At 45.6% G+C, this 17246-nt stretch overlaps 2 long non-coding RNA genes and 1 pseudogene across 2 annotated transcripts; all 3 read right to left on the minus strand.

Moving 5' to 3' along the window:
* Positions 1 to 888: 888 nt before the first annotated feature.
* On the minus strand, positions 889 to 2029 carry LOC144299476 (glyceraldehyde-3-phosphate dehydrogenase pseudogene; annotated as a pseudogene).
* A 2218-nt stretch (positions 2030 to 4247) lies between these two features.
* Positions 4248 to 5953, minus strand: LOC144299719 (uncharacterized). The gene is made up of 2 exons (XR_013366383.1): positions 5429 to 5953; positions 4248 to 4420 (listed from the first exon to the last, which is right to left on the minus strand). It is a non-coding gene; the product is annotated as an uncharacterized LOC144299719 (long non-coding RNA).
* Positions 5954 to 6695: 742 nt separating this feature from the next.
* Positions 6696 to 8274, minus strand: LOC144299718 (uncharacterized). Its single transcript, XR_013366382.1, has 2 exons — positions 7691 to 8274; positions 6696 to 6949 (listed from the first exon to the last, which is right to left on the minus strand). It is a non-coding gene; the product is annotated as an uncharacterized LOC144299718 (long non-coding RNA).
* Positions 8275 to 17246: the final 8972 nt, after the last annotated feature.

Consider the following 17246-nt stretch of genomic DNA (forward strand, 5'->3'; position numbering starts at 1 on the left):
CAAGGTTTAGTTTGTCCTAAAAGATGAGTTTTGTTACCAGCCTGCCTGGTGGAAAATTGAAGCACTGACCAGAGGTAAAACCAGCTTTCATTGTAATGTAAGCGAACACAAAGCTTCCAGCTACCACAACAAAGGAGGAGTCACCAATCACTGTAAGGGCAAGAGTGGGAGATGGCCTTGGCCGGTGGAATTTCTTGAGACAACATCAACCCCTTTGACGAGAAAGCATGCATGGCACACGCCCACCATGAGACCGCTAGGCCTCTGTTCTGACACACAGTCAACAACACTCCTGTCCACTTGTGGTGCCTTTGTCACTTCCCTGATGGCACACAAATGGTTTAAGAGAAGCAGTTCACATCCTGCAGCCATCCAGGTAAGAGATTATTGGAAAAGAACAAGTAATTAAAACATCTGCTGGAGCTATCCTCGGTCTTCAGTAGACTTAGAACCAGTTGCTTCAAACCTACCTGGTCAGGTGGTCAACATGCTCACTCTGGCCACCCTGTCTGCTTCTGTTTCTGGAACAAGCCAATCTCATTCCTTTTTTTTTTTTTTTTAAGATTTTATTTATTTACTCATGAGAGACACACCCAGAAAGAGAGGCAGAGACACAGGCAGAGGGAGAAGCAGGCTCCATGCAGGAGCCCGATGTGGGACTCGATCCCGGGACTCCAGGATCATGCCCTGGGCCAAAGGCAGGCACTGAACTGCTGAGCCACCCAGGGATCCCATCCAAGCTCATTCCTGCCCCAACCTCTGCCCCTCCTCATCTCTGTCTGGAGCTCCTTTTTTTTTTTTTTTTTTTGGCTGGGTACAGTATACTTTATTGATGGTACATGACAAGGTAGGGCTCCCCAAGCCCCTCCCCTTCCTCCAGGTCTAGGATGTAAATTGGAGATCAGGAGATGGAGTGTGTTGGGGGATTAAGTTGGGGCAGGGACTCCCCAGCAGCTGAGGGCCTCTCTCTTCCTCTTGTTCTTGCTGGGGCTGGTGGTCCAGGAGGCTCTTACTCCTTGGAGGTCATGTGGACCATTAGGTCCACCACCCGGTTGCTGTAGCCAAATTCATTGTCATACCAGGAAATGATCTTGACGAAGTTGTCATTGAGGGCAATGCCAGCCCCGGCGTCAAAGGTGGAAGAGTGGGTGTCACTGTTGAAGTCACAGGAGACAACCGGGTCCTCAGTGTAGCCCAGGATGCCCTTGAGGGGGCCCTCCGATGCCTGCTTCACTACCTTCTTGATGTCGTCATATTTGGCAGCTTTCTCCAGGCAGCAGGTCAGATCCACAACTGACACATTAGGGGTGGGGACATGGAAGACCATGCCAGTGAGCTTCCTGTTCAGCTCAGGGATGACCTTGCCCATAGCCTTGGCGGCGCCAGTGGAAGCAGGGATGATGTTCTGGGCAGCCACTCGGCCGTCATGCCACAGCTTCCCAGAGGGGCTGTCCACAGTCTTCTGGGTGGCAGTGATGGCATGGACGGTGGTTATGAGGCCCTCCACGATGCCAAAGTGGTCATGGATGATTTTGGATAGAGGAGCCAAGCAGTTGGTGGTGCAGGAGGCATTGCTGACAATCTTGAGGGAGTTGTCATACTTCTCATGGTTCACGCCCATCACAAACATGGGGGCATCAGCAGAAGGAGCAGAGATGATGACCCTCTTGGCCCCGCCCTTCAAGTGAGCCCCAACCTTCTCCATGGTGGTGAAGACCCCAGTGGACTCCACAACATACTCAGCACCAGCATCACCCCATTTGATGTTGGCGGGATCTCGCTCCTGGAAGATGGAGATGGACTTCCCATTGATGATAAGTTTCCCATTCTCAGCCTTGACTGTGCCGTGGAATTTGCCGTGAGTAGAATCATACTGGAACATGTACACCATGTAGTTGACATCAATGAAGGGGTCATTGATGGCGACAATATCCACTTTGCCAGAGTTAAAAGCAGTCCTGGTGACCAGGCGCCCAATACAGCCAAATCCGTTCACTCTGACCTTCACCATCATGTCTCGGGGACGCGGCTGGCCCTACACCAGAAGATGCGGCTGTCTGTCAAACAGGGAGGAGCAGAGAGCTATCTGGAGCTCCTACTCCTGGTTTAGCTCCTTTGCCCCCTCCTTCCTTAGAGGGACATCCTCATGCCACTTCCTGGTCTCGGTCCTCACGCCACCTCCTGGAGAAGCCTCCTGGACCCAGCTGCCTCTGGCAGCTCCAACAACCTGGTCCAGTCTCTCTTCATCAAACCACCTCATTTATTGCCTTCATAGCATTTATCCTCACCTAGAAGTCCTCTGTGTGTGTGTATGTGTGTGTGTGTGTGAGTGTGTGTGTGTGTGGTTTATTCATTTGCCTGTGCACGGTCTAAACCCTCCCTCCTTTGTGTGTGAGCTCCTGAAGGCCGGGCCTCAACTGTCAAGGTGGCCAGGAGGCCCCCAGGACCACATCGGTGCACAGCACATGGGAGGATGGGACATGAACCAGGGGTGGTAGATCTGCCTTCACACTGAGACCCCAGCACACCTACCACCATGGAGATGGTCCCAGGAAACTTGTCTTTAAAGAGTCAGATCCTTGGCTGTAAATTGGAGAGAACAAGGCAGGAGAGGACTTTTACTCTTTGATTTGAACCAAGGACACCTCTAAAGTGGGCAGGGTTTTTTTAAAGATTTTATTTATTTATTAGAGAGACAGAGAAAGAGACAGAGAGAGAGAGAGAGAGGCAGAGGGAGAAGCAGGCTCCATGCAGGGAGCCTGATGTGGGACTCGATCCCGAGTCTCCTGGATCACGCCCTGGGCTGAAGGCGGCGCTAAACCGCTAAGCCACTGGGGCTGCCCTAAAGTGGGCAGTTTTAACCTAAAAATAAGACTGGGCTAGGGAACATCCAGGCAAGCCCACAGCTGAGCTATGTACCAACAGTGCAGCACAGCTTCTCCTGGCCTTCGACGACGTCCACCATGTTTGGGATCCTTGCCACTCGTTGTGGTGGGCACGCAGGATGGACAGATCTCAGGGTATTGGGAGCAGCAACCACCCTGCATCTGAACTTTCAAATCAGGTCCCACACACATGAAACTTGGTCTCATCTACATGCATACAGGGGACGGCCTGTCCTCCCTACCCAGGTCTGCTCCAACTCCGTGGGGTCATGTTGAATAAGTGCCCACGGCTCTGGAGGCTCATCCTACTCCTAAATGTGGTCCTTCCAGAAGTGGCACTAGTTTCCACTCTTGATGGCTTTGTTGGAAGTAGATAGTCTTTATGGATCTCTAAAATATTTTATTTGGTGGAGATTGGAAGTAGAGATGGTGTAAAACTCACCGCAGGCCACTCTCATGTCATCACATGGGAGGCAGCACATGGGACCACTGGAAACGTCCATCCTCCCATACACCCTCCCTGGCAGGCAGGACATCCCCCATCCTAAGGAGACAGGTGTACCTGGGTATCGGGCCCCAGGTCCTGGCCCAGTTGGCCTCAGAGCCTGGAGACCAGTGGCAAGAAGAGGGCTGACACCTTCCTCTGCAGAACACTGCCCTGCTTATCTCCCTCTGGGAGGGAGGGAGTTCCCTCTTTGGGAGCTTGGTTTGGCAGCAACTGGGTGCCATCCCCTCTTCCCTGGGCCTCTCTGCATTTGCCTGGACTGAAGCTGGGTCAGCAGGGTGGGGGGCAGTCTGTAGCTACATCAATGATGACAAACTGCAGAACCGGAGCTGGAGAAAGCCACACTGGAGAAAGCCAAGGCTCTGCTGCTCGGGAAGAGAGCTGGCTACTCTAAAATTAGGAGGCAGGAGGCTTTCACCTGAGATTCACCTGCACAGAATGTTCCAAGTCCAGAAGGCTCGGGCAGCCTGGACCTGGCCTCTCTGAGAAGGCCAGAGCATGAACAGTGGCCACCTGGCCCAGCCAGGTCCCCAGCTAGCACAGATGTTGAGAACACCTGTCGGGGACCAGCCACGCCCCAGTCCCTGCCCTGGGGGCTCCAGACCCACATCAAGATGCAGAAGGGCCTCCCTCCAAATACAGCCTGTTAGGCCGGAATTTGTGCCCTGAGAGTTACAGCCTCTTTGGAATGTCCTATCGATCACCTCTTTCTTGCAGCTGGGTCTTTGCTCTTGGTAGGTGTATAGGTGGGTGTCTTTGAGAAGGTAGAAGAAAGGATAATGGAATTATTAGGAACCATCTAAAGAATGATTAAATATCTTTCCAGGTAAAATTACCCACTAACATCTATGTACATCTTTTTTTTTTTTAAGATTTTATTTATTTATAGAGACAGAGAGAGAGGCAGAGACACAGGCAGAGGGAGAAGCAGGCACCATACAGAGAGCCTGACGTGGGACTCGATCCAGGGTCTCCAGGATCACCCGCTGCACCACCGGGGCTGCCCGCATCTATGTACATCTTAAATACGCTGCATTGAGAGGTTTGAAATTATTTTTAGGCCACCATGTTAAGTGTTTTATCCCCCTGGGTTGAGTATCAGGCACTGCTCCAGGAGCGATTAGCATCCCCATTCTACAGACAAGCATGGTGCAGAGACACTGAGGGCCTGCCGGGGTCCCCGAGAGGGCAGCAGCAGAGCTGGGATTCAGACCCGGGCAGTCTGGCTCTGCGGTAAAAGCTCCTGTCTGCTGGGGTTCCCGCTCGGGGGACTTGGAAGAACCCCATCTCCTGTCTCTGCATCCAGCTCAACCTGCCACCTCCCCACGTGCGTGCTACACCTCAACTCCACTGTTTGTTCCCCCTGCAATGTCCCGTCTGAGAACCATGGATGCCCCATCCATCCCACCTCAGCCATGAGCCGGCTGGCTCCAAACCACAAGAGCACACTCAGTCTACACCATACAGTCTAGCCCTTATGTCCTGCCCACACCTTCTACGGGCTATATCTTGTCTTCCCAGACAAACTGCAAGCTCTTCAGATGGTAACTAGTGGACTTGAAAAAATTATCTCCCGTAATATCTAACATAGAGTTGGTTACCGCTATGGTCTGAATGTCAGTGTCCCCCCCAAAACCCATCTGTTGAAATCCTATTACCCACAGTGACTGTGGGAGATGATTAGGTCATGAATGGAATGAGTGCTCTTGTAAAAGAGACCCCACAGAGCTCCCTCACCCCTTCTTCCCAATGAGGGTATAACAGGAAGTGGCCTTCTCCTGACCTTGCTGGCACCCTGATCTTGGACTTCAGCCTCCAAGACCACGAATGATAAATTTCTGTTGTTTGTAAGCTACTTAGTCCGTGGTATTTTGTGATAGCCCAGCCCGAACAGGTCCCATCTACTCCAGGCTAGGGAATGGTTAACCTGCCTGCACCACCCATGGATTGCCCCAGCACTTATGCTTGCACTAACTTGTCAGTGCACCCCAACACCAGTGCTAGTGCTAGGGAGGTTCATGTTTCCTTGGCAACTTACCAAGTCACTCTGGCTCCAGTTCCCATTCTGTAGCTCTGTCCCCAAGGCTGATTGGTCTTTCTTAACAGGAGGGTTGTAGGAATAAGTCACCTCCAGGCAGCAGGGGGAGGGTTTGAGTCTGGACAAGTCTTGTTGAGTAAGGAACAGGCGGGGCCAGATAGGAAGCAGTAGGTAAGGGACCAAGGGTTCAGGTTCACAAAATTCCAAAAATGTGAAGGTGAAAGGAAACCAGAGATGAAGAAACAAGCCATACCATCCTGTCTCAGGTATCAGGGAGAGGGGTTCTGGTTCTAACAGCTACTTGTGACCAAAAAACATTACCAGACCCTAAAAAGGTAGTAAGCCATTAAAATGTGATCACTAGTCTGTACTCAAGGATGCTATCAGTAGAGATGTTAAAAGGATTTAAGTTCCTGACTGTCTTTCAATAAAAGACCAACTCTACAAGCCCCCAGTGGCCACCCTGTCCGGACCCCTCTCACTCCTGAGAGCTTTTTCTGTATCTTCACTTAATACAACTCTAACACTTTACTCACTCTCCTTTGTCCTGGAGATTCATTCTTCAACTTCATGAGACGAGAACCTCGCTCTCCAGCCTCAATGTGTGTCCACGTAGGCTCCCTGAGTTATGTTAACTGGCAGCAGATGGCAATGAGATGTGTTCAGTAATTCCAGCCTTTGTCTTCAAGGGGCTCATATCCATCCTGAAGATGGCCGTAGGTGTAAAAGGGGGTAAAATACAGTTTTAAGGAAAATGGAGATATTTAAGGGAAAAAAATCAACACAGAGAAACCACAGATCCTCAACACTGTGCCAAGCACAGCTAAAGCGCCTCTGCTGGCCACTGGGCCATGAAGGGAGGGATGTGTTTTGCTCTCAGAATCCTCTTTCCAATTCTCCAACACCATGAATCCAATCGTCAAAACCAGAGGTAAAGGACACCTGTCCTGGGACTGTGGCAGGGGTCCCCAAGACACAGGAGGGGCCACTCTGGGTCTGCAGTGGAATAAATAACAAACAGTTCTGAGGCGATGAGGGAGGCAACTATTAAGGCCCAATCTCCAAAAAAAAATAATATATTTGGGGAATAGTTTGCAAAGATACGTTTTGGAGGAGACAAGGGTTTTTAACTCAAAGGGATGCTCACCAGAAACTTGCTCATTACATGGAGATTGGAAAAAAATACTAATAATCCATCATGGAAAAGGAGTTTTGCTGTATCTGGAGCTTGTTTACTTTCCTACCAGGGAAGAAAAAAACTCATCAGTCGTGTGTTCACGGTGACTTTATTTGTCACAGCCCAAAAGAAGGATTAGTTCAGGTGTCCTTCAGCAGGTGAGTGGGTCAGCAGAAGAGCATCCACACCAGGGCACACTCCAGAGCCATATCCAAGGAGCAGAACATTGAGACACATGATTACTTGGAGGGATCTCCAGGCTATTATGTTGCGTAGCGGGGGGAAAAAATCCAATCCTGAAAAGTCATTTACTATGTGATTCCATATATATAATGTTTTTTGAGCTGACAAAAATTTTAGAAAAGGAGAGGCTGTTAATGGGGGGAGTAAAGGCAGAAGTTAAATACAGAGAAATTTAAATGTCCTTATAACCTGCAGCCCATTGACAAATACGTGAGTCAGGCAGAGTGTAAGTTTCCTCCAAGAAGCTCCCAACTGTCTTAATGTTGATGCCTTGCTAGAGGGAAAAACCACCTTAGCTTTACTGTTAATAGCAAGGCCTCTAGTATCCTTGGGTCTTCTTTAGTATATGAAAATCGTTTTAGAAACTTCCCTGTCTTTACCTCCCCCAGCTCCATAGTATACAACCAGTCATCCCTCACAAGCCTGGGGCAGCAGCTCTTCCTGGCCACGGGTCCTGTCCCCATGCTTTAATAAAACTACCTTTTTCCACCAAAGACATCTCAAGAATTCTTTCTTGGCCCATCGGCTTTGATCCTTAACATCTTTTCCTACATCACACACACACACACACACACACACACACACACACACATGCAGGCACACAAAGGGGTGCAAGATGAGACATCCCAAAATGTGCCACTTTGGCAAAAAGATTATTTTGAGTTAAAAGTAGTCAAAACCCAGCATATGCAGGAAAGGCTCTCTGCCTCCCCCAGAACTACCTACACTGACCTTGAAAAGGAGAGTCTGTCTAGGGAGGACAAGCTTTCATGAGGCCCCCGAGACCCCACAACCCAAAGGAATTCATCTGCATAATAGAATGACCTCGTTTTTCCAAATACCTGCTTTCACCTTCTTGCCAATGAGATTTCTCAACTTGGTATCCTCAGACTCCCACTTTTTCCTTAGATCACAGAAGCTTCCTGTTGCCTTATTGTCTGGGGAATTGCCTGTATGCATGGATTCCTCATAGGTATGCCCATTAAATTTGGTTTTCCCCTGTTCATTTGTCTTATGTCTGTTTGATTCCCAGTCCAGCTAGAAGGACCACAGAGCAGAGAGAGGTCTTCCTCCCCAACACACAGACACACAGCTGGCTACATGTGTAACTGGTGGAGGGGAAGTAAAATCTGGGAGCTGCACAAACCCCAATGTCCTAATTGTGATGTCACAACTGTTACCATTGCAGGGTGCTGGGCAAAGAGGACAAAGAATTATTTCTTGTGGTGATAAAACTATTATTTCTTGAAACTGCCTATGCTATGCTTTTTAAAAGACATAAAAAATTATCTCAAAGAACTTTGTGTCCAATCATGATACAAACAACAGACAAGCCAAGTTTGAAGGGCATTCTATCCAATACCTGACTAGTACTCCTCAAAACTGTGAAGATCATAAAAAACAAGGAACATCTGAGAAAGTCAGCCAAAAGGAGCCTAAGGAGACCAGACCACGGTATGTAATGTGATATTCTGAATGGGATCCTGGCACAGAATGAGGACATTAGGTAAAAATTAAGGAAATTGAAATAAAAATGGACTTTAGTTAATAATGTGTGGATACTGAACCAAAGGTTATGATTTAAAAATACTGTAGAGATTAAGATGTTGGGGTGCTTGGGTGACTTAGTTGGTTAAGCATCTGCCTTTGATGCAGATCATGATCCCAGGGTCCTGAGATGGAGTCCCACATCAGGCTCCCTGCTCAGCGGGGAGCCTGCTTCTCCCTCTCCCCCTGCCACTCCCCCTACTTGTGTGTACAATTTCTCTCTCTGTAAAATAAATTTTGAAAATAAAAAAAAAAGAAAGACATTAAGAAGTTAAGGCTAAGGAAACCAGGTATGGGGTATATGGCAACTCTGCACTATCTTGGCAACTTTTCTGTACATTCAAAACTATTATAAAATCAATTAATTTTAATACTATATTTTGTAATTAATTATTAAGTAAATTGCCATTGTCCATTTGGGGATAATGTCAAAGCACATGGACCAACTCTGTCCTAATGACACCAGGATTCCCTTTACTAGCTGCCATGAAAACCATTTGTAGCCATAGTAGGCTTCACGCATCCTCCATGAAAATGGTTGTTTCATTACCATAAAAAGCAGTATTGGGGAGCTCCCCAGTGAAGCCACCAAACAGAATCCATGCTGGCATCCATTCTTTCAGGGTGGCTGAAGTGACACTGAGAAGAAATTCTTGTGAGCATTTAGTCCACACACACAAAAAATTATAAGCTAAAATATTGACTCTAAGCATGAAAGCTGTATGAAATGTTTTGCTAACAGTGTTCCCAACTTAGTCCTCTGGCACAGTGGTGACATTTGCTGGGAAGGAAATTAAATTTTGCTTTCTTACCCACATGATTCGGAGCCTTGGTAATGGGGTAAAAAAGTAACAGGGCGAATATGATGGTGGTCACTACCAGGCTGTCTTTAGGTTTCAGGGGGTAGGACTTAACAGGATAGTTATAACTACAGATTGTTCCAAACTCAAAATCTGAAGATGTAAAGTCTATAGTAGGTGTGTGTCCTTGGAGGATTCAGGTCACCACATTTAGAAAGGAGGAAGGCTGAAATTTCCTGGGAAAACAAGAATGAGCTTCATTTCTCAGCTCCTGCTTTCTTTCTTGATATATTTGCTTGTTCACTCCCCACTAAAATAAGAGAGATTTTGGTGTACGTTTTAATGTACTGTGAATTGTCTTTGGGAATCTATCAGCAAATAGCAAATATAAACATGTATTAATAAAGGAATATCCTACGAACCAATGAGTTGTACTGCTCTGTGATTTAATATATGGGTCGTAAAATTTCATTCACCTTGTTCCTATTTTCCATGGCACGTCCTCAAAGGGGGGATTATTCCGCCAGTAGCTAATTCACCATGGCCAGGAGCAGAAGCCCGTGCTGTTATTCTAATCACCCCAAATAGAAGAGACAGACTCTTCGTGTGTTAAGATGAATTGACTGGAACCATCTACCACTTTTCCCTTCCTGGGCCTACTTCTAGGCCAATTATAGCGAATCACTTACTTCAAGCATTATGTGGGCTTAGGCCAGGCCGTGAAGTTCAAAAGGTAAAGAGACAATACAAAAAAGAAGGAGATCTATTTCTTATTACACAGTATTTTCAAGTACAGAAGAACGCACTTGATTTAATATAGCACTCCCTTCCCTGAGCGCAGGAACATATGCCCAAAGCAATAAGCACCAGATCCATCCTGCAGCAGGATGAAATTAGCCTTAATATGCCATTAAAGTGTTATTCAAGTTTGGCATTTTACAAATCCTCTGGATTGAATCTCCCCATTTGCAGTCCTGAAATTTGGGCAATGATATTAGCAATAGAGGAACAGCAAAGATTACTGTTTTCATTCCCATAAGTTAGGTAATAGAGCATATTGTCATATCAGTAAACAAACCCCTTGGACTTGCACGTGGGTTCATCAGTGTACCCTCTGGGATATAATAAAGGTAATCAAAGGAAGTATTTTCCATGGGTAGCCTCAGTTGTCTGACACTTTGCTCCTGGCTTTGACTCCCAAAATTAAGCTGAAGAATATACATGCCTTTGCTACTTTGGTTCACATTTACCCTAGATTCCCCCTTTGGGTGATACACCAGCTTGAAGCAATTGTTTGAAGTGTGATTTCCAGTGAACCGTAATTTATCTGGAAAAAAGAACCAAATTTAACATCATCAAGAAAGTCTTTTGGAACACTACAAGTTTAGAAATGCCCAAATACTCAGGAATAGGAAAACACTGACTTCTCTTTGGGGTGGGGGTGGGGTGGCGAATGACAAACAGTGGGAGTATGGGTTCAACAAAAAAAAACCTCCTAGGATTTTTTCTTTGACCTCCTAGGATTTCTGGAAAGTGTTATTAAAAAAAAAAAAAAATCGGGAACCCTGGGTGGCGCAGCGGTTTAGCGCCTGCCTTTGGCCCAGGGCGCGATCCTGGAGACCCGGGATCGAGTCCCACATCCGGCTCCCGGTGCATGGAGCCTGCTTCTCCCTCTGCTTATGTCTCTGCCTCTCTCTCTCTCTGTGACTATCATAAATAAATAAAAATTAAAAAAAAATCTATATTTTCACAAATGAGAGAGAAAATTTAACTTGATTCTCTTACTATAAATAATACCATGACAATTACTTTTAATGTCTTTACCTACTCATTGCAATTGCTGTATCAATTCTTGGATGGTTTGATTGATTGGTTGATTGATTGATCTCCTCATTACTGGTGAGCTGTTCTGGTTCTTTGCACGCCTAACAGCTTTGCTTTTGTTTTGTTTTGTTTTGTTTTGTTTTGTTTTTTTCAGCTTTTGACTTGATGTCAGACATTGTGAATTTTACCTTGTTGGCTGCTGGACATTTTTGCATTTTAGAAATCTTGAGCTTTGCTCTGGGATATGGTTCAGTTACTTGGAAACAGGTCTTGCTTTTGAGATTTGTGAGCTGAGCAAGGAACAAGCCCAAATGAAAGTTAATCATTCTCCACTACTGAGGAAAGACCCCTGGGCAGACTTTACCCAGTCCCGCGTGAATCCTAGGGTTTGCTAATCTGGCTGATGGAGACAGATGCCATTCCCAACACTATATGTGCCAAGCCTGCTGGCTCCGGTTCCATCTGGCAAGTCTTTGCTCACACACATGCTTTAACCTCACACATGTGAGCTGTGTACTCGAGGGGGGCTCTAGGCACACCTACAAAGCACTGTCTCTGCCTGGTCATGTCTCCTCCAAGCTCTAAGCTTGGTTTTCCCCAACCCCTGCTTCTGGGGAAATCTATGATCTGGGGCTCCGCAAGCCCCAGAGGGCTCCCCACAAGCCCCAGAGGGCTCCCCATCCCACTCCACGGTCAGGAAACTCAACACAGCTACCTGGAGCAGGTGTAGGGCTCACCATATGTTCCATGTCTCTCTGTCCTTTGTTGTTTATCTACTTTTGGCATCCTACACATGTTTCAGATATTTCTAATCTGGTTTTTAGTTGTTGCAGCTGGGAGACTAAATCTCATGCTTGTAGCTCCAATTTGGCTGAAAGGTGAAGTTCATTATTAAGGTGATGAAGACTTAAGGTGAAGACTTTATTAATAAGATCCTTCATTTGCTGAGGCAGAGGTTTTAAAACCAAAGACCCTTAAATGAACCCCTCCTACTGAAGACCAATCTAAAAGGTGCACTTCCTTGAAACTCAGTCTCAGGCAGCTGGGTGACACAGCGGTTTAGCGCCACCTGCAGCCTGGGGTGTGATCCTGGGGACCCGGAATCGAGTCCCACGTTGGGCTACCTGCATGGAGCCTGCTTCTCCCTCTGCCTGTGTTTCTGCTTCTCTCTCTGTGTTTCTCATGAATAAATAAATAAAATCTTAAGAAAAAAAAAAAAACCTCAGTCTCTCCAAGACATCGAAGATTTAACAACCAAGATGGAAATGTGACTTTTGACTCCTTATGGATGCTACCAAACTGACCAGTATTGTTAACAAGTAGCAGCCTTTAGCAACTTGTATTCTCCTTTCAAGGATCAGCCTCTATCCCTGATCAGAGCTGCCAACGAGCTGTTTACAGAGTAGCCTGTTCTAAGGGATGACATCTCCATTGGATATAAGTTCTGCCTCAAAATGCAAGCAGAGTAAACCTGCTCAAAGCTCAATAATAGCAATAGTTGTAAGAATTAAAATGATCAATAACGTACATAATTATGTGCCAATCACCAATGCTAAGAGCTTTAAAAGCACCTTCTTACCTAATTTACTCATAGTAGCAACTGTAAGAAGTAGATCCTATCATCATCCCCACTTAATGATGTCAAATCTGGAGCTTAAAGAAGTTAGGTACTTTGTCCACCACCCCTCAGGTGGTAAGCAGTAGAGGTGGGATTTTTTTTTTTTAAGATTTTATTTATTTATTCATGAGAGACAGAGAGAGAAAGAGACACAGAGACATAGGCAGAGGTCAGAAGCAGGCTCCCACAGGGATCCTGATGTGGGACTCCATCCGAGGACCCCGGGATCACAACCTGAGTCAAAGGCAAACACTCAACTACTGAGCCACCCGGGAGTCCCTAGAGGTGGGATTTGAACCTTGCTCTATCTGACTGTGGTCCCTAGAAGCAGTTTCTCCTGAGATAGGCCTCCCTGTGTACAGAGAACCTTCTAGTCTATAAAAACACATTGTAGCAGCTTCTTGGTATTATTCTTTGCAGAGCAACCATAGTGCTTGGACTTTCTCCTTACTTACCCTTTAAGTTGTTTATGGAAATGAAAGTCTTTCCTCGGGAGGCATAGGTGAGCTTAATAGTGATGTCCAGATCAATATTTTCTATAGATTATGTAACATAGACATTGTACAGTTGATTAGGAGAAAATGTGAGCTGTCCTAATCTTGGTACTGATGGAAACATTTTAGGGCAAAACAGACTCAGTAAATATTTACAAAGGCAGTTTATGCAGAGCTGTTTCCAACATCACCTTAATCCCCAAAATTATTTAGTAGTAGACTCTTACCTGGCAACTCACTGAAATTCTCTCAAATAGGGAATTTAAAGGAGGGAATTTAATGGACTTTGGATTCTAGGTTTATACTAGTTTGACACATTAGCTATTAATCCAAGCAGAAATATTCAGGATCATGCCACTTTTACTTAAATTTTAAGTTCTAAACAAAACAAAACAAACAAAAAAACCCACCACACCTTTTTTTTTTTAGATTTTTAGATTTTTTAGATTTTTTTTTTTAAGGTAGAGAGAAAGAGAGAGCACAAGTGGGAGGAGGAACAGAGGGAGAGGGAGAAGCAGACTCCTCACTGAGCAGGGAACCCATGTGGGACTGGATCCCAAGACCCCAAGATCATGACCTGAGCTGAAGGCAGATGCTCAACCGACTGAGCCACCCATGAGCCCCTTTACAAACATCTTTTAAGGAAGATCTTGTTATTCACTATTCTCAGTATATATTCATGCAGAAATGCTATGGATTCACTTCAGGACTGGGACACCCATGATTTCATTCACTGATGTATTCATGGAATATAACTTCTCAGCGATATTCGACAACATGGCTTGACACTTTCCATAATTTTGGAGGTTGAAATACTTCTGAAAAAAGGAACCAAAGCCCTTTCTGTCTAGGCCCTAATGACAGTGCATATACCATCATGTCTTCCCCACGGTGCCACTCAGATCTGATCGTGCAGACTCTGCACCTGTCTAAACCTGCATGGTTGTTTTATATATTTATTTTTTATCTGCTTATGTAATCTCTACACCAGTCAAGAATTGCATGCTCCACTGACTAAGCCAGCCAGGTGCCCCCCTGTTTTAAAATAGGCCTCATTATAAAAAACTGGGTTGTACCCATGAGAAATGACTTTGCTGTGCTTGAGAGACACCGGTGCAGAAAAGTTGAGAAAACAGTTGGGTTAATGGGTCTATCCCTCTAATTAATTCATTCAGTCAACACATATTTACTAGGAATATACAATATGGCAGGTGCTATTCTGGGCATATGGATGTTGTCTTGGCTCTAACAGGGAAGGAACCGTCCCCAGGAGCTCACAGACTTACAGGAGTGACATGACTCTGGCAAATCGTGTGTTCCGCTATTCTTCACTCTGGGGTAGATAATATGGAAGAGCTGAAGTAATTTTTGATAAGGTTATGAGCAAGTTATCTGCTTCTGTTTTGTGAGGCTCCTTCCTCACCGTGGACATACACATCCTTCAGAGGATTTAAAAATCATCTGAGGTCTGCCGAGGTTTTAGATGGCTTCGTTTATCAGAAAGCTCTTCCTCACAATACATGAATATCTACTTCTCTAAATTCAGCCATTCTTGTGATAATCCTTATTCTTTTTATTATCCAATGGTCTTGTAATTAAAATGCATCCAAACACATTCAAACCACAAGAAGTAGCTTCTTTGTCTGCCATGGCAGATCCCCAGGGGGTTTCTAGGAAGAGAAGAGCAGGTGCCCCCATTGAAGGCTTACTCAGTAGTCCGCATGTGTTCACTGAGGGACCCCTATGTGCCTGGCACTGTGTTGGGTGCTGGAGAGATGATGGCTCCTCTGCAGACTTCCCAGAGGGTTAGAATTTAACAGAATTCCACAGTGACCCCTGACTTGGGTACAACTCCCAACTTACATCCCTATTTTCTGATGCCCCCCCACACAAGAGGCAAGTGTAGACAGGCCCAAATAAAAGTGAATTATTTCTGGGCGCCTGGGTGGCTCAGTCAGTGAAGCGTCTGTCTTTGGCTCAGGTCATGATCCTGGGGTCCTGGGATTGAGCCCCATGTCAAGCTTCCTGCTCAATGGGAGTCTGCTTCTCCCTCTCCCTCTGTGCTCTCTCTCTCTTTCAAATAAATAAATCTTGTAAAAAAAAAAGTGAATTATTTCTTTCACTTTTCATTATTACAATAGGACTGTTGCTATATTATGAACACATGTTACTGAGAATGCCATACATACAGCATCAGCGCAGAGCACTCCACTTGGCACTTACTGGATCCCTGGCCCTGGGCCAGACACATTGCACCCACAGTCTCATTGAATCCTCATAAGAACCAGGAGTGGGTCTTGTTCCTGTCCTCTCTCTACCCAAGAGGACAGTGGTGAGGCTCAGAGAGAAGTACCCTGAGGGCCCCAGGATTAGGCATCCATGTATAACGATAGCACCTGAAGGCCTTATGCCTGCAGTTCTCCAGCGCTGAATTGTTGATTAATCATAACACCTGGGATCCCTGAGTGGCGCAGCGGTTTAGCTCCTGCCTTTGGCCCAGGGCACGATCCTGGAGACCCGGGATCGAATCCCACGTCAGTGCATGGAGCCTGCTTCTCCCTCTGCCTATGTCTCTGCCTCTCTCTCTCTGTGTGTGTGACTATCATACATAAATAAAAATTAAAAAAAAATCATAACACCTGTGCATAAGGAACGTCACTCTGCATGCATCTTTATCTTTCTTTTGATTTATGCCTTTTTTTTTCTGCTTGAGAAAAGTCAACCTGATTCATGGTCTAGAGGGACTCAGGAAATCATAGCTCCATGTTCCTTAAGAGATCCTCTCTGACTCAACGAAAAAAACCTTCCAGAAACTCTTGCTGACTCTGTAAACAGGCTAACAGCTCATCATTTGTCAGAACAACCATCTTGCTCCTACTCACATAACAAAATAGGTCAGGAGACTAGGGGAGGGGAGACTCAGATGCCTGTCACCAGGGCCACACTTTCTCTCCCCCGTATTTCTGTGCCTTCAGTTGAAAGTGTGAAAGCCCGAGTCTGTCTTACGAAGCAGCAGGAGGCTACAGGGCCAAAGGAAATGATGGCCTATCCTCTGTTGCCACAGTAGGATGACCTTTATGGGAAATCTCTAAGTACCACTTTCATCCAACCATGTACGGAGAAAAAGAACAGGTCAGTTGAAGTCTGGGCAAAAACTTAAAAGTGCAATTAGGCTGTTTGGCATTTTCTCCTTGTGTTCTGACAGAGGTAAGAAATTTCAGGATAACAGGTTAATTTATTTTAACCAGCCTTACTATAAAGACTGCTGGCCTAATCCTCCAGCTTGAAAGACTTTGCCTGGAAGTCCTTATTCTGGAAGGTTCCAGAATAAGAAGAGGGAGACTTTAGGGATTCCAGAAAAAAAGGGAAGAAAATCCCAAAGTCACAGGTATTCTCTCTCCATGGGCAGTGGGAGCCAGGGGGTGGTGGTGGCATGAGTTACCATCTCAAGCCTGTCACCCCAGCAACAACAAACTTCCCTGGAATTCTGAAAACTCCTGTGCACAAATACACTCTGTCCACAGTTCTAATGAATTCTACTCTGGCAAGTCAGAAAAAAATGATTAAATTAAAATGATTAGTTAAAATGATCTTTAAAAAAAATGATCTCCATTGAGTAGAGCAAAACAGAATAACAAGCAGAGCGATTTGTAATCTTTGTTTCAGATGAAAATAGATTAAAATATTAAACTTTGATAACAAAACCAGCATTAAATATAGGCTCTGTATGTGTTCCCTTTTTTTTCTTTAAAGATTTTATTTATTTATTCATGAGAGACACAGAGAGAGGCAGAGACACAGGCAGAGGGAGAAGCAGGCTCCTTGTGGGGAGGTCTATGTGAGACTCGATCCCAGGACCCCAGGATCATGACCTGAGCAGAAGGCAGAAGCTCAAACACTGAGCCACCCAGGTGCCCCTGTATGTGTCCCTTTTTGGAGTAAACTGGTTTTTGAAAGGAATAACAAATTCAGATTTCAGAACAAAACCAAACAGATTGCTTCAGATACCTTATCACCAAGATGCCACCAGCTATGATTTCCTCTTCATCTGCCAACTAAAAATTGTGATTCTCAAGCATCTCGTATTTTTACTCATTTATAATTAACCAAGGCA

This window comes from Canis aureus, chromosome 27 (genome assembly GCF_053574225.1).
Source record: "Canis aureus isolate CA01 chromosome 27, VMU_Caureus_v.1.0, whole genome shotgun sequence".
Lineage (NCBI taxonomy): Eukaryota > Metazoa > Chordata > Mammalia > Carnivora > Canidae > Canis > Canis aureus.